The sequence below is a fragment of the Notothenia rossii genome (assembly GCF_949606895.1).
Source record: "Notothenia rossii genome assembly, chromosome: 10".
Taxonomy (NCBI): domain Eukaryota; kingdom Metazoa; phylum Chordata; class Actinopteri; order Perciformes; family Nototheniidae; genus Notothenia; species Notothenia rossii.
This window is the reverse complement of record NC_136908.1, coordinates 26,693,380-26,711,958: the sequence shown is the minus strand read 5'-3', so window position 1 is coordinate 26,711,958 and position 18,579 is coordinate 26,693,380. Positions and strand designations below refer to the sequence as shown.

The following is an 18,579-nucleotide window of genomic DNA, read 5'->3' as shown; positions in this document are numbered from 1 at the left end:
AAAGCTTAATGTTTTGTTTAATAAAAAAAAAAAAGGGAAAGGCTTGAAAAACACAGAACTGAGACTCAGGGTGCAGGGTGAGGGTCTCAATGCAGGTATTCAGGCTCCATTGAATCCCCCTCTGGTTCTTGTGCTGAAAGAGGGAGTAACAGACAGGAGAAAGGGTTATACACACCTATATAGCACACCTATTGGATGGGAAATTGCCTTGGGGAGATAAGGTGTGGTCTTTGTTCCCAACTGAAGTTATGGAACTTTATTATTTGTGAGTTTAACAAAGTATGACAAATGGCATCAGTAACAGATGTGATATGAATTTCTATAAAGTTGTCTCACATTCTTGGTCATATTTTATATACAGTATGTAATGAGTATAACATGTCCAGTAAGTATAAAGTGTTTCCTAATACTGAATTATTGTATGTGGGCAGACAAAACTGAGTTGTTCTGTGTGTGAAGTAACCTCAAGTCACTCCGCAGGCACATTTTGATGCAGACCAGTTTGTCAAGACAAAAAAGGGCAAGACTAGGCTGAGAGCAGAGGCTATACCCACCATCTTCGTGCATCGCCCTGTGGTCAAAAAGAGAAGGGCCCCTGCACCACGATTCACCCCGGGACCTGTATCTACAAAGCCCATAGCTCATGATCACAGCTATAGTGTGAAAGGTGACACAGGTATAATAAGTATGAACTCTTAGTAACAAAAGTAATATTTCTTATTTTTAAGTGGTATAATATTTTAAATGTTCGAAAATCTACAGTGCCATGTCTTCTACTTACATTAGTCTCAAAGATTGAGGGAAGAAGGGATAAGGAGACTGAGAGAAAGGAAAGTGAGGGTGAAGAAAGAGAGGACATGGCTAGTGAGGAGAGACAGGGAGGGTGGACACCACCCACTCAGCCAGCAGCTTGTCAGCATACGAGGGAACCAGCAGCCAGTCAGCATACGAGGGAACCAGCAGCCAGTCAGCATACAAGGGAACCAGCAGCCAGTCAGCATACGAGGGAACCAGCAGCCAGTCAGCATACGAGGGAACCAGCAGCCAGTCAGCATACGAGGGAACCAGCAGCCAGTCAAACAGATCTATTAAAAAAATTAAAGAGAAAATTAAAGAGCCAAGAAGGAATCACCAAAAAAGCAAAGTCTGCACTAAGAAAAATCAGGAAGGAAAATGCAGCTCTCAAGAAAAAAATGAAAATTAGTGACAACAAATATAAGAAAACGTTTTAAAAAGACCAACCTAAGGCATTAGGCAGACTCACCACAAAGGGGATGAAATGGAGCAATGAGACAATTAAGAAGGCTTTAAAAATTCGCTTTGCGTGCGGACCAACGGGTTACAAAACTCTGCAGGAATTGCAGATTCCCCTTCCAGGATTAAGGACACTGCAAAGAAGGATGCAATGTGTTAAGTTTGAGCCTGGTGTGTAACAGCTAACATCAATGCCCCTCCACCCGTAACATCAATGCCCCTCCACCTGCCAACATCACTGCCCTCCACCTGCCAGCACCCAGCCAGAGGAGCGCAAACAACAAAAAGAAGCAAGGTGTCCCGTCATGTACCTGGAAGTTTGGGTTGGCAAAATGGAGTAAGAGATGGACTTGAAAAACCTTGGTGGCTCTCTACTCATGTTGTTACAGTTGTCTTGGTTGCAGCTCTCAAGTTTTTTTTTGTTGCCATTTCCACATCTTTAGAAAATATGAAACCTCTTCTCTGGAGAACAAACTTTGATTTCTCTGTCTTGTGAGTTTGCAGTCTTGCAGTTTTGCTCCTCCACCTGTAACATCACTGCCCCTCCACCGGCCATACAGTAGGTTACTAACAAGATTACTTATATAATACAGTGATAGAATACATGTTTAGTATGCTTACTTATATAAAACAGTAGTATTAAACTTACCTTGTGTTTTCACTCTCACTTAAGTCCCTCTCCCTTTGCCATCAATCCAAAATCAGCTGAGCTGCAACATTATACAGACAGGTAATAATCAACATAATCACAAGGACACAATATGGCTCTGCTAAAAACACTCACTCTTACACGCACCAAAGTTATATTTATCTAATATTTAACTCCCTCCACCCCCGCATACAATCCCTTTTAGAAGACCCTCTTCTCTAATTCAACAACGTTGGACGAAATGATATTAAGAGAACGGAATTTACAATTAAAAGGCTGTTCAACGTGTGTTGCTAACTTGATCCGGAATCCTAGCTTTATCTGTTATCTGTAAACGTTCCCTAAATCTACTAATTTAGGGATAATCCACTGACATCCTTTAATACACATGTTAATTTGAATCAAATGTACTGACAATATCCGCAATATAAATCTTTAAACTTCTTCTTAACTTTAAAAGTCCGTCACGAACGGTCTATTATGCTGCAACTCTACAGCTCTGCTAGCCTTGGCGCTAACTTCCGGGGAACGATTGAGAGGCTCCACGATCCGCCATTGCTGTAAAAAAGTGGTCCATTGGAGTGAACGGAGATGACGTAACTCTCAGTCTATACGGCGCTGGGCCAGAGAATCCGAAAGCGCTTTCACTATCCGACGTGTTTATGATGCGCCAGCGGACGTCATGAATGTGCGTCTGCTGCTGTGGGGAAAAGCCCCCAGCAGCGCCGTATAGATAGAAGAGTTACGACAGCGGAAGTCCAAAAACGGTTATCGTCACGTGGTTCATGCAGACGAGAATCGTTCCCCGGAAGTTCATGGCGGGCAATGTGAATGCATTGATAACAGGAGATAGAACTTCGACTTTTGGTAATTATTAGTGAATAAAGGTTTTGATTTGCAATATTTATACAACAAATTGATATGTGTATGTATTTACATCAATATGTTTTAAAAAATAAAATAGAATTTGCTAATATTAAGTGATAATATTAGGATTAGTGTGAAAAACTAGTTTACATGTTAGGCTAACAGTGCCTTGGTTAAAGAGCCTGTTGCTGTTTATAGCTTGGAATTCTTTCAAACCAATATTATCTTCTTAAACTTGTATAGTAGTCAGGAGCATCACTTTCTAATGTTTATTGATATATTTAGAGGGAGGGGATCTAAAGGAATGCTTCAAAATTCAGATTAGATTAATTTCTACCATTTTCTTAAATTCATGGTAGTTTCAGTAATCCCATGGTAATTGAGGACACAAGTTATCGAAATGACTAATGTCATCTTTATGGCTTTCAGAAAGGACAGGAGACCGACAGGTGACTATCAAATGACTAGCAGCAGCAGCAGCAGCAGCAGCATGATGATGATGTTAAATGTGTTGTTTTAGGAACATCCATTGCAAATACATGGAATTCAATAAACATTGAATAGCATATCATGCAGTTTGTCTGTGCCTTTTCCTCCGTGTTGTCCTGGTTTGCTGTGCTGCCTCCTAGTCGCCACCATGGTTTGCTGTGCTGCCTGGGGATGCTCAAATCGCTCCGAGATAGGAGTACGAATGTACGGCTTCCCCACTGACACAGAGCGCAGGAAAAAATGGCTTGCTCAAGTCAGCAGGAGCAATTTCACGACCAACAGCAAAAAAATATGTGAGGATATTATATACAAACACTGCATTTGCACTTTTTCACAAAACGAAAACCACACCATTGGGAGAGGTTAATGTTTTGTTTAATACAAAAAAACAGGGAAAGGCTTGAAAAACACAGAGTTGAGACTCAGGGTGCAGGGTGAGGGTCTCAGTGCAGGTATTCAGGCTCCATTGAATCCCCCTCTGGTTCTTGTGCTGAAAGAGGGAGTAACAGACAGGCAGACTTCCTGGACACAGGGGAGCCAAAAATCACTCCATCAGTCAGAGTGGAACAGCTGATGGCGGTGAACAGAGCAGCTGCACCTGACCTCACAAAAACTGAGAAATGTATTCTCTTCCATCTTGCAGGCTACATTGTCCACAAAATCATCAAGTTTGCCAGCATCTGTGAAAAATGCAAAATTGCAACAGAGCACCATGATGAGAGTCCTTCTGGTGACAACAGCTTGTTAGTGGACTTAAAAGACTTCACGGCAGGTGCTCTTTGTCGTCCCTCCCAAGAAGCCTTTGACTTCATTCACCAGATTGAGGAACTATTTAGGACCAAGACTGGTTCCTCCCTCATGCAGCTCCCCAACGCAGTGGGGGTCTTGGAGAAAGAAGCTCAGGCCCTCTCTAGCAGGCTGCCGTCATGCTGTGGAGTACAACAAAAACTCGTAAAAAGATTAATACGGCTGAGGCTGAGAATTGAGGCCAAACAAATCAGAAATGACAGAAAAAAAAAAAAATTAAAAGATGGCCATTTTGGAAGCAAGAGCCAATCCACAAAGGTGAAAAGGAACAACAGCAGCCAAGCTACCACATCCAGCAACCCCCAAACAGATCCACAGCTGTAATCATTTCCATTAGTCGTTGCAATGGAAATATTTGGACTAAACATTGCTCTTCCACCTGTCAGCACCCAGCTAACATCACTGCCCCTCCACCCGTAACATCACTGCCCCTCCACCTGCCAACATCACTGCCCTCCACCTGCCAGCACCCAGCCAGAGGAGCGCAAACAACAAAAACAAGCAAGGTGTCCCGTCATGTACCTGGAAGTTTGGGTTGGCAAAATGGAGGGAGAGAGGGACTTGAAAAACCTTGGTGGCTCTCTACTCATGTTGTTACAGTTGTCTTGGTTACACCTCTCAAGTTTTTTTTGTGCCATTTCTACATCTTTAGAAAATATGAAATAAAAAATTGAAGTGAAATCAACCTCTTCTCTGGAGAACAAACTTTGATTTCTCTGTCTTGTGAGTTTGCAGTCTTGCTCCTCCACCTGTAACATCACTGCCCCTCCACCTGCCATACAGTAGGTTACTAAAAAGATTACTTATATAATACAGTGATAGAATACATGTTTAGTATGCTTACTTATATAAAACAGTAGTATTAAACTTACCTTGTGTTTTCACTCTCACTTAAGTCCCTCTCCCTTTGACATCAATCCAAAATCAGCTGAGCTGCAACATAATACAGACAGGTAATAATCAACATAATCACAAGGACACAATATGGCTCTGCTAAAAACACTCACTCTTACACGCACCAAACTTTATATTTATCTAATATTTAACTCCCTCCACCCCCGCATACAATCCCGTTTATAAGCCCCTCTTCTCTAATTCAACAATGTTGGACGAAATGACATTAAGAGAACGGAATGTACAATTAAAAGGCTGTTCAACGTGTGCTGCTAACTTGATCCGGTAGCTTTATCTGTTATCTGTAAACGTTCCCTAAATCTACTAATTTAGGGATAACCCATTGACATCCTTTAATACACATGTTAATTTGAATCAGATGTACTGACAATATCCGCAATATAAATCTTTAAACTTCTTCTTACCTTTCAAAAGTCCGTCACGAACGGTCTATTATGCTGCAACTCTACTGCGCTGCTAGCCTTGGCGCTAACTTCCGGGGAACGATTGAGAGGCTCCACGATCCGCCATTGCTGTAAAAAAGTGGTCCATTGGAGTGAACGGAGATGACATAACTCTCAGTCTATACGGCGCTGGCCCCCAGGAAGTGCGCCGGACTCTGATGAAAATATTCGTGCTGGCCAAACGGCGGTACTACACTTCCGTTTGGTTGCCAGGCCCGGAAACACTTTTTCTCATTGACTTACATGGGGAAAGAATGGTCTGTAAATCGTTGGATAATTTTTTTTAAACTAAATAAACTACCCAGTATGAACACTTGTATAGCCCTTATTAAAAACATTCGTTCCTCAAATTGTAAAAATTTGCTAATAACGTTATTCTGAGAGTTATTTCCCTCTGCATTATGAACGCGCATCTAACCCACGGGACCGCGCCGCCGTGTTCAGTACTAAATGAGTTTTACCTTTACCCATGGATGCACAATAAGAACGGACCCATATCGCCTTACTGCCAGCCCACGGAGCTGTAATAATGGATATATTGCACATGTTTGCTGTAATTCATCATTTGTAAAATATTATACTACATGGGCTGTATGATGTAAATCTTTTATTAAATAAAGTTAATATTACCGACGTAGATTAACGTCCCTGTAGCTTCTTATTGCACTTGCCATTAAACCACCATTACCATTAAAGGAGTTGAACGTTGCTGTTTGCTATTACTATAATACCACGCAGGGATAAGCCAGAGTCTACAACCTTTGCATGTGGGCACAACACGTTTTGACCCAGATTAATTAGCTATACCATATGATATCGCCCGAGGAAGTCGTCATACTTATAGATATATAAATATATATGTGTCAAAGCTCTAATCAAATTAGAAGTTGTATTAATTAGGGTCTGAGACCTGAGGTCGGCAAAGACCCTATTGAAATCGGTCGCGCAGCGACCGATAAACCTGCGAAAAACACCCAAAACAGGGAAAACGACCGGCAAAAGCACAGAAAAGGTTCGGAAATCATGACGGCTGATAGGCTGATAGACGTGCAGTCAGAGCCCACGTGACTGCAACTCGCATAATTGATATCGTTACGACCAATTTAGTCGCTCGCAAAGCGAGCGATAACCAAGCAAAACCCACAAAAAACAGGGAAAACGAGGGGCAAAAGCCCATTAAAAGTGGCCTAAATCATGGCAGTAGGTAGCCCATGCGACTATAGTGAGGTGGGCGTAGCTGTAAACTGTAGACTAGCACATTATTATTGAGATCGGACCGATTATTTGTTATGATTATTATTTGAACATTTTGCGCGCGCTTTTGACGCTCGCAACATATGTGAAAACTCACCAAATCTTGCACGCGCGTCAGAAGTTTGGCAACTTGCAATATGTAATTGGTTGCGGAACTTGCGTCAAAAATTGCGTAGGCCACGCCCACTTCCGTTTTTAACGTTAACTCCTCCCACTTTAACTTTCACGTAAACAAACGCAACTCGCTACGCATATCTAGGCTGCGGAGACGAACAAAAAAGCCTCTTGGAAGGGTATAAAATAACGTACAGGAAGTCGGCCATATTGAATTTGGCATTCGAAAAACGCGATTTATCGCCTTTTTCGTCCTCCGTACAAATTTTGTATCGCATTCGGGACTTTATCCGAACGACTCGAAATTCGTCGGGTATTATCTCGAGACATGGGCGGCAAATTGTTATCAGGCAGTTTTTTCTGTTTTTCGCACGGCATAGCCGTGATTTGGCGCCAAAGTTCGCGTTCGCTCGATGCTAGGCGATTCCTCGCCATGGAATACGATGATGTCATAACTCAAACTGACATGCTCAGAACGCCACCAAACTTCACATGATGGTTAACACTGCGGTCCTGAACAGCTCTAGGTTAAATCTGATGTTACTTAATTTGGCGTTACCATGGCAACAGATCCTTCGCCATAAAACATGGTGTAGCTCTAACTCCATTGGACACGGTCCCATCGTCCCCCAATCTTCACTTTTATATCACCGGTCAATGCCTCAACAGCTCTACGTGAAATCTGAGATCTCACCATATGCCGTTTCCATGGCAACGCATCCCTCGCCAAAAAATACCATGTTGTTATAATTCAATGGAAAATTGTCCAAACAGCACCAGACTTCAGATGACAGTTAATAGTCCGGCCCTGAACAGCTCTATGTCAATTAGGGGATGTCAGCATATGCCGTTGCCATGGCGACAGCTCCCTCGCCATTAAACATGGTGTTGTCGTAATTCAATGGAAAATCGTCCAAACGGCACCAGACTTCAGACTATCATTAATGGTCCGGCCCTCAACAGCTCTACACAAATTATGGGATGTCATCATATGCCGTTTCCATGGCAACGCATCCCTCGCCATGAAACATGGTGTTATCGTAATTCAATGGAAAATGGTCCAAACTGCACCAGACTTCAGATGATGGCTACTAGTCCGGCCCTCAACAGCTCTATGTCAATTAGGGGATGTCATCATATGCCGTTGCTATGGCAACAGATCCTTCGCCAAAAAATACGATGTTGTTGTAATTAAATGGAAAATCGTCCAAACGGCACCAGACTTCAGACTATCATTAATGGTCCGGCCCTCAACAGCTCTATGTCAATTATGGGATGTCCTCATATGCCGTTGCCATGGCAACGCGTCCCTCGCCAAAAAACCTGGTGTTGTCGTAATTCAATGGAAAATCGTCCAAACAGCACCAGACTTCATATGATGGCTAATTGTCCACGCCTCAACAGCTCTACGTGAAATCTGACATCTCACCATATGCCAGTTCCATGGCAACGCGTCCCTCGCCAAAAAATACGATGTTGTTGTAATTCAATGGAAAATCGTCTAAACAGCACCAGACTTCAGACTATCATTGATGGTCTGGCCCTCAACAGCTCTACGCCAATTATGGGATGTCATTTAATGCCGTTGCCATGGCGACAGATCCCTCGCCATGAAACATGGTGTTGTCGTAATTCAATGGAAAATCGTGCAAACGGCACCAGACTTCATATGATGGCTAATGGTCCGGCCCTCAACACCTCAATATGACAATAGTGAGATTTCCCCAAAAGCTGTTGCCATGGCAACACACCCCTCACTGTTAAGCACCATATTGCTATAAGTCATGTGTAAATGGTCAAAAACTGTTCAAACTTTACATGTGGGCTAACAGTCAAGCCCTCGAGACATATATTCGTCAGTTTTGAGATTTCGTCAAATTTCATTGCTATGGTAACACAATTCTCGCCATGAAGCAAGGTTTTCTCATAACTCCAGTTAACATGCTCCAAACGGCACAAAACTTCACAGGTTTGATAACGATGCAGCCTTCAACACATCTAGGGGTATTATGGGGTGTCATCAAATTCTGTTGCCATGGCGACAGATCATCCGCCATCAAACACAATGTTTGTGTTACTGCTGTAACTCAAAGACATTGTCCGATCGGCCTGAAACTTCCCACGTTTGCCAACGGCCGAGTCCTCGAGACACCTAGACACACACGTCGACGTGAGGACAACAGCCTGCGGAGCGTCAAATACCCGCTCAACGCTACTTGCAGCTTTAATTATACTTGTATATATATATATATATAGCCAGTGCTTGAATTGGGCCGGTACTCACCGGTACGCAGTACCGGCACTTCTGATTTTTACCCATGTGGTACCGGCACTTCTTACTGAGTACCGGCACCTTGCCGGTACTCAGTAAAATGCCGGTACTCAGCCACCGGCAATATACGTATATATATTGTAAACGCAACGCAGCGCAAATGTGGGTCTGACTCTGCCTCACAGAGGGTGACTGGCTGTCTACATGACGTGGCCTGCCGACATTGCCACTTTCATACAGATCATACTAATCATGCCCTCGATTGGTCTCTGTGTGTCATTCAAGCTCGGGAGGGTGTGTGTTGGTGTATGTGTGGCGCGAGCGAGCGAGAAAGCGCGCGCACCGGTTATGTGGATTGTTGTTAGCATCTGGTGCTAGCTAGCTGCGCTAACGGATATAAGGAGCTGTTTCAACAACAAGGTGGAGGGAAAGTCCTTTGCTGTCAGACTGAGAGGCTGAAAACTACAGCTCTGGTGAGGTAAATTACTCTCTGAGTCTTTAGATAGTTCACTTAGTTTAAGTTATCTCAGTGGGTCTCAAACGGTTCGGTCACCATCTATGTAAACACATATTTCCATTTGAGGGGGTAGTGATTAGTAAAATATGCATGAATAATACAAACAAAATGTTAACTAGGTGAAAAAAGGTAATATAAACTTGTTGAGAGCTAAAACTAGTCTTTGCTGTTGCCTCAAAGAGGAGCAGGGGGGAGAGGAGGGAGACAGGAGAGGCCGATTCAGGAGCCCAGACACACTCACAACTATAAATGAACCAAAAACAAATAAATAAACAAGTTTCAATGTTTTTTCATATTGGATATTGTATGTTATTGGTTATGGCCATGTACTTATGATTTTATGAATATTTAAATGTATACATTTTTGTTTCATATGGGTGTAGTCTCTTTATTTCCCCCTCAAAATGCACCAGATTGATGCATTTAAGTCCAACATTTAAAAAAAAATCTTACCGGGGGAGCATGCCCCCGGACCCCCCTATAGGATTTGAGGCCCGGCCCCACTGTTCCCAAATAGATTTGCAATTTTTTTTAAATAGTAACCCATCTCCATATGTTTCTTTTTGGGTAGTAGATTTAAACTAGAGGGCTATCACTTTGTGCAGCAACGCTATTGACAAATAAATCCAGCAAAATGGCACAAAAAACTGGTAGTGGCCTCAGGGACGAGTCATTTAACCAGCCAGTAGGAGTCAAGCTTTACTTTCTTTTATATCCATAAAGAAAAAGTAAATCTGTTTAGAGTTGTTTCATTATGGATGTTGAGAGGTATCCATATATCTCTTCATTTTGCTCTCAAAGTGCACCAGATTGATGCCTCTAACTTCAATATTTAAAAAAAAATGTTCCCGGGGGAGCATGCCCCCAGACCCTCCTAGACTAGAGGGTGTCAGGTCCACTCCCCACTTATAAAAATAGCACTTTACCACTGCACCCCCTCTAATCTCAGATGCACCCTGAGTCATTTTGTTTAAGTACAGTGAGCCTTTCTAAAATATACAGTAAAGAGACAAACCCACCAGCGTTATAGGATATACTATGACTTTGTGCCAAATACTTGTTGCTGATTTAGAGTACTGGCACCTTTTTTATTCCAATTCAAGCACTGTATATAGCCTGTGTTGTATATACACACAAATGAACAACCTTGTGTGTCAAATAACAAGTTGTATTGTAGTGTTTATATTAGTGTTGTTTTATGCTTATCCACATTTTGATTTCAGAGCACAGGAGAATGCTGGGCACAACATAAAGCTCAACAGTGAAGCTGGCAATGCTGAACAAAACCATGTAGAGTTATAATATTTATTCAGCTGAAAAAGTCAAAGCTCTACAAAAATGTAATTAAAAATACATAAGCATTTCAGGTAGAAATCAGAATTTTATTTAGAAATTCACAAAAATAAGAAATGAAACCTAAAAGAGATTAACACAGTTAACACATGTATACCTCTGATGGCTGGCATAGGTGGAAAAAATAGTGACAACAAATGTAAATACAATTTATATAGATTAAAAGGTAATATATATAATATTGATTGCAATTATTATATTAAAAAATCCACCAAACATGATCAACAGGAAAGCCCTCTGAAGGCATTTCATGGTTTGAAAAAAAGTTGAGGATGGGGTCCAGACAGTTCAATCAGGAGAGACTTCATTTTGTTTAAAGAACATTTATTGACACATGTCATATGATAAGTCTTTGGCGATTAGACCCTGATCCTGAAATCTTATATCTAAAAGGGGGAAAAGCCGTGAGCATATAGGGAACCCCTCGGGGTCTAGACACTGGTGATGATGATGCTGAAGATCTGGATTTGATAAGGAGATGGGATGAAGAGGAGGTGTGATGAGGTCTTTGGATTAGCTCTCCTGGCTCTGGATATGATGAACGGAGGCGGGTGGAGAGGAGGCAGGCTGCAGCATGAACACCTGCAATCACAGCTGACTGCAGGAGAGAGGAGAACCATTTTAAAGTTTGGCTGCAGCACAGTGATTGGTTTCTGGAGAATGAGGTGAATGTAATAGGTTAAAGGCGGCGCCCGTGACGAGCTGATTATAAGCAGCTGCGGAGTGAATGTATACATACCCAGTCTTCCTGAAAGAACTTCCGCTGAGCTTCATATAGTAACAAGTGTTCAACAGTTCTTCCTGTTGACAGAAGATGGCACTTTTCTGAGAGGGAGCAAGCTGGCAGACACTGGACAGTGGCAAACCAACAGATGAAACAGGAATCCATCTGAGAGGCTATGTGGAAAAGGATAACAAATAATGTCAGCAAGACATGAACATATTTAACCAATATCATTCAATTCTGTAATTACAGGTTTGTTAGCATGATATTTCAAACATAAATGGCCTGTCTTAGTTTAAAGCCCACTCACCACGTCAAGGTGCAGGCCACGAGTGAGGGCACAACAATGATCACAAACAGTACATACACACGAGACAACACTTACATACATATAAATAACTTACAATGAACAATAAACATTTAACAAATACAATGTTTGGGTATTTATTTTAATACATTGAATAAATTGAATACATTTAACACATTGAACACTTTGAATACATTGAAGAACATAAATAACACAATTGAAATGTACAATAACTAAACCCTTAACTACATACACTATACATCTCCAGTGTGGCAATATTTCAGCAAGATTTGGTATCAGATATGAAAAAAAAAACTGACCTGTTGAGAGTTTTGCGTGTCCATGTTCAGTACAGACTTGTGAAGCGTAGTCCAAGTAGTATGTTGAACACAGACTTGAAAACAAAATACACCAAATTGGTCAGTTACAGTTGAAGGTACAGATACAACATAATGAATATTGGCTAGAAAGAAGCTTGGGATGTTGCTGTTGACATTCACATAAATCGTTCCACTGTTGAAAACCATGTGTTGCTTTTCTTAACAATAAATAAACAGAGGACTGTGACATACATTCAAATCCACATATAGAAGGAAATATAGAATAATTATGTTAACTTACAACAGTCATAAGGAAAAGAAACACGTACAGAGCTCATACACATATAGAAGAAGATATAGAATAAATATGTTTACTTACAACAGTCATAAGGAAAAGAAAACACGTACAGAGCTACTAAGAGCTTATTACTAGCTAGCCGCTAGCTGCTAACTGCCGCGGCCGCCTTGTTAATATCAAACTCCATAATATAGAGAGGCGAAGTCCCTCCCCTTCCGGGAGCCTCCATGGGACCCCGGAAGCGGAAAATTATACATTGAATTCAATGGAGAGAGAAAAAGTATCTTTTGATCCCGTTTGAATTGTGCCACGAATGACACATATGATGTTTGTCAATTTAAAAGAACATTTTGCAAGTCAAAAATATTAAAATGTGTCGTAAAACTGTGAAGTAACACATTTCTTTGTGTTAAGCCGCTCAGTGAACTACATGTCTCTGGTCCCGCACAATACGCGTCACCAACACAAAGATGGCCGTCACGTTGGCACATTTCACCTCATTCTTTCAGAATGAGAATAAAAGTATAAAACGAGGTGAAAATCCCTACAAGTCTGGGCACGTTGAGAGCTGTACATACACGAAAGGGGAGTTAGTCGGTTCTGTTAGAGCCAGCATGCGGGACCGGCTTTACAAGGTTTCGGTGAGTAATATGAGTGCAATGTTAACAGGTTAATGTCAGTCAATAAGGAGGAGAATGAAAAAGAAGATGATGAACCACAGACCCGGCATATAATGACTGCAGTGTGCAGGGCTGTGTTAATTTATGTTACTGTTATCAATAGCATTAGTTGACTGAGAAAACCGTCAAGAAAAAAAGTTTAGCGATGTTACGAGTCGACAAGCATAATATGAACCACGGCTGTGATTGACAACCTGGACAGCCAGTCAGAAGCTAGAATGTCAACCTAGAGAGCCAATCAGAACCTAGAACGGGTGTACTGTATACGGGTGTGTATGCTGTGGATAACATTAGTGTTCACAAGAACAAGGTACACTCCAGTGTTTTGTTTTAGTTCCTCTTCAGATTGAAGCGGCCAATTTTATATCGACTATATGTGTGATCTCCTTTTTACATCTCGTTGTGTCATTTGAGTTTATTTGCTGTGTGTAGATTCAAGGATTTTGGTTATCTTGTCAATTTGTTTGGTTATCTAGGCACAGCTGTGTGTGACTCCCTCTGGTACACTGGTATGTGTTTTCCTAATGTAGAGAGCATTGATTAATTCATAAACTACACACTGAGTCTAGATCCTGACCAAAAATTCTTTTTTTGTTGATCAAATGTTTTTCAAAAATGTAATACACATTTAAAAAAATTCAATGTACAATCACAACCAATACAACACAAATTACAAAAAATTCAGAAAAAACAAACAACAACAATCAGACAAGAGGACAAAACTATGGAAAAATAAACCCTCCCAACCCCAGATCTGGACCATCCTTGTATTGCTCATTCAATCTATTATAGCATGTTAACAAACATGGTACTTACTTTATTTGTACAGATCTACATGGGAGAGGATGGCCCGATGCAGAGCGCTGTCTGTGGTTGTGCACGGAGGATGTACAAATGCAGCCACGCTGCAGCATTGGCAATATTTGCCATGTGGCAGATCAGCTCCACAGAAGTTGAGTGCCAGTGGAGGAAGCCTGGCACTTCAAAAGTAGTCCAGCCGGTGTCTCAACTCTACCAACAGCAAGAGGAGACATACAACCCACTGGCCAGAGAAATCGCCACTGAGGAAGTAGACTGGTTCAGGTCTGCACTGAGTGGCGCAGCGTGGCATGGCATGGCTTTTGTCACCTGAGCCGGAGCTGCAGCCTCAACATCAGGCCATTTTCAACATGCCGGAGCTGGTGAAGGAGCATGGGGGTCGGGGGCTTGAGGCAATTCTTGCCTCAATGCAACTGAGCAGAGACCATTAAGCTGCCATCCAGACAGCCACCGTAGGACAGCAGACAAATCCTCAGTGGCAGTTACACAGGCAGGGCAGGCTGACAGCCAGCAATTTTGGTGCTGTGCTGAGGTCGGGACTTTCATCCACTCCATGCCTCATGAAGAGGGTGCTTGGGGGGTACAATTTAGACGGAGTCATGGCTGTCAACTGGGGAGTTGTAAACGAGGTGTGTTTGGCCAGTGTGTTTGGCCTTTTAAGTGTGACACATATGTAGTGATAAATGCTTCACCTGACCACTGTTCCTAAATAAAAAAAGTTTTCTGCTTCGTCAGTCATTTTTTCCAAATAATTACCAATATTTCACAAATTCTTCATGTCAACTTAAGAGCACAGCTGTATGTTGAGTGTCAGCTTTGCTTGGTTCATCTTACTGGGGGGCAGCTACATGGATGTCGGTGCAGTCCACAATCATTTTGCAGTTGAAGACAGAATTTATTTATTATTGACTCAGAATGAAGCACAACTTCATGTCATACAGTATATTGACTTTATTTGTAATTGTGTAAAAACATATGAGCATTGATTAGCAAGCAGGACCTGCAGGAACAGAGAACGGTGATGGATGGGGCTGGGAAGAGAGAAGAATAAAGAAAACAGATCAACTTTATTATCGGATATTAAAAATTCAATTTCAAAACAAGTTGCCGCTCCTACAGTTTTCTAGTATGTAAAGATGATTTCACATGACCTATGCAAAATATCACACTCAATACATGTGTCTCTCTGGGGGGTGCATTGTGCCTTTGATGTATATAAATAATATACCATAACCAAATACTATTATATAGTGGAAATCAGGTTGCCAGAGCAGGTCAGTCCAGTGTGCATGTTCCTCAGGGTCTCAGCATTTACAGGTGAGGTAAAGAAAATAAAAGAGAAAAAGGTCAGTAACAACACTTTAAAGTAACAACACTGAATAATTATCTCTTTTAATAATTTTCTCTCAGTAATCCCTCAACTACTGTCTTTCCAACAAACAGATTGACTCACCCTCACTGTCATCACAATGACACATGTCCAGAAGAATGTCATGCAAAGCTCCCTGCCTGCCTGCCTGCCTTCGACTCTCCCTGAACTGCTTCCTTAGCACCCGGTGGAGGGCGCAGTAGGCTACTCTTCAAATGTTTCACGAAATACTTACCATGATGACTAATCTTACTGTTTAACATTTTGGTGTACTCCATGTAATAAAATAATAACTTCATGGTAAGGCTACTAAAAATGACAAGGCTAAGTAATGTAATGCTAACTAACGTGCTCACTACTAGCTAGGTAGCTAACTTGACTATGTTCCATCCACAACATGTATATTACCTATGATATTACCTGATATGTCTGATCCAGCGACTCCTGGTCCTTTCATAAGACGGGAAGCGATAGAACGAGCAAGTGGTATGATCACTTTTGTGATTACAACGTGGTACAAAGCACACAGGCATCTTATAAAAGTGAATTTATTGGAGCAATCTCTTATATTTATTGGAGGGAATAAATCAGTTATGAAATCTTCTTCTTCGCTTTAATTACGATTCGCAACCACTTGGAGCATTATCGCCTGTGACATCACATGAGCGACCCAGAATGGGATTTGGGATTTGTAGTCTTTGTAGTCGCGTATTTTTCATAGTCTTATATTTCAACAGTTTTACGACAAAATGTGACTTTTTTGACATGGAAATGATTGTTTAAGATTGACAAACATCATATGTGTAGTTCGTGGCACAATTCAAACGGGATCAAAAGATACGTTTTCTCTCTCCATTGAATTCAATGTATAATTTTTCGCTTCCGGGGTCCCATGGACCGGAAGTAGATGGGCGTGACTTCGCCTCTCTATAACAATCCAGTGCCAAGCTGTCATGAACGCGCGGTGCTGTTACGTGTACGCAAATTGACGTGCTTGATGTGAACGAGCATTTTGGGGGCATGGTTAAAGTTGCGCATGAGCTATGAGCGCACATACGGGTACTTCACAGGCATGCCGGGTAATCTGTGACGTTTCGCTCTCTCGAAAGTTGGGCCATTTTATCATCATGCGCTAATGAGCAACTCTCATAGGAATGAATGAGGTCCCGCCTCCCACACATAGCTCCCACACTATATCCAGTTCTTATTATACATCCATGATTTTATCATCATGCGCTAATGAGCAACCCTCATAGGAATGAATGAGGCCCCGCCTCCCACGCTGTATCCAGTTCTTATTATACATCCATGGGAAACTATGGAAACTACAGTTTTCTATACAGCGGAATACAACATGGATGTTTAATAAGAACGACGGACTCATCTAGAGACTCTCCACCGTGCTCTGATGCTGTTGCTTTATGCTTTATGAACGTGGACAACAGAGAAACATATTCTTCATGACCAAAGTTGGAATTGAAATAAAAAAGGAAAGTGAAACTTATGCTCGTCACCCTCTCCCTCCGGTCCACATTAATACAAATGATCCCAATACGTATGATTGTATGAACTATGAGAAGATCTTAAAATCAATACAAATGTATTTGTTATAAACGTTAGTCCTTAACACCTATCACTGTGTACATCACCATTCAAACATCTTTTAAAAGTTGAACAAACCCCACACAGCTCAGTGAAATGTTGACTTTATTTGATCATTTCAGTAAAAACTAACGTTCATATTTCTCTTTTTGATTATAATACTGATGAACGTTCAAACAAAGCACTTTGGCAACTTACCACATACGTTTTAAAATGCTTAATAAGCACCGTAACTTTCATGATATAATTTCTCCGTCATAATCGTTTGTTTCCGTGAACGGCCGACTGTTGTGTGACGCAAATGCTGCGGCTGCAAGGCATTGTGGGGCAGCCTTTTCTCCTCTCCTTTCGGTAAGGGAGGTCCAGTGGTTCCTAAGCTAAAGGAGGTTATAAAGGAAGTTTGAAACCTCCTTTCCTTTCATTTGGAGAATTGGAATGGCACTTAACATGGCTGCCACTGACGTACTTCCGGGTCATTTCACTTGGTTAGGAAGGTTCCTAAGCTAAATGGACTATTAGAACGCAACCCTGCACTCTGAGGACACCTCCACTCTCAGGACAGGAATTGCACGCTAAGAATTCCAAAATAAAATCGCCACTGTCAGTACAGCGCCACTTTCCAAACAAGAAATGCACGCAAATACAAAATAAAATAGTATTGTGACACTTATTGTATACATATGTATCTATCTATATATATATATATATAGATCAAATGTAAAACATATAATTAATAAATGGGTGAAAATCGCTTGTGTCCATAATGCGCAACATTAATATACATGACAGCTCATTGTTACTTTGTAATTCTACTCCACTACAATACAGAGGTTAACCTGGTATTTTTACTCCACTACACTTATTTGAGTTACTTTACAGATTCTGATTAATGATGTGAAATATAAACAACCCTTAGATCAGACTTTAGTAAAATTCAGGGAAGGTGATTGTCAAGTGCCAACAATCAGGAGAGATATTTGATAGTTGGTGCTTGAGAAGACTAAACATTTATCTGCAATTGAAATGAATGGTAACGAGTAATAAAGTATATTCATTACTCGTTATTTTCTACTAATAGTTAATTAAAGACTGTATAATGGCTATTTTGTACATCCCTTTCAAGATTTTCAAAGGTTATTGACATATTATATACACAACTACGGTGTATGCAATGAATGACAATCTTGAGTCACAGGTTCTTCAACAGCGCATTACAAGACATCTATCAATATGTGTGTATACCTCCACCATTAAACTGTCATATTCTGCACATTTCTTATAGTATCTACATACATAAGAGTATAATTCATATGTATAATATCAGTTAAAATAAGTACTTCAACGTAGTTAACATTGCAGGAAAGCAATATATTAGACTTAAGTACTTTGTCAGGCTTAATATTTATCTGTAGATAACCCCAAAGCTTTTTTCTTATTTAAAAGAAGACCTTAATCTAAAGTATTATTTAATGTTTAAATAAAGGTTAATTCGTTTTTCTGTTTTGCACCTCCTCATATTAATAGCT

General features: G+C 41.0%; 1 long non-coding RNA gene across 2 annotated transcripts; it reads right to left on the bottom strand.

The window, feature by feature from the left end:
- LOC307023290 lies at window positions 1–5,561 on the bottom strand. Of its 2 annotated transcripts, XR_013803649.1 has the most exons (5): window positions 5,386–5,561; window positions 4,481–4,999; window positions 1,265–1,480; window positions 555–1,085; window positions 1–133 (listed from the first exon to the last, which is right to left on the bottom strand). It is a non-coding gene; the product is annotated as an uncharacterized lncRNA (long non-coding RNA). The 2 variants fall into 2 exon arrangements; XR_013803650.1 differs by lacking the exon at window positions 1–133 and having other exon boundaries at window positions 140–1,085; window positions 4,481–4,994.
- Window positions 5,562–18,579: the final 13,018 nt, after the last annotated feature.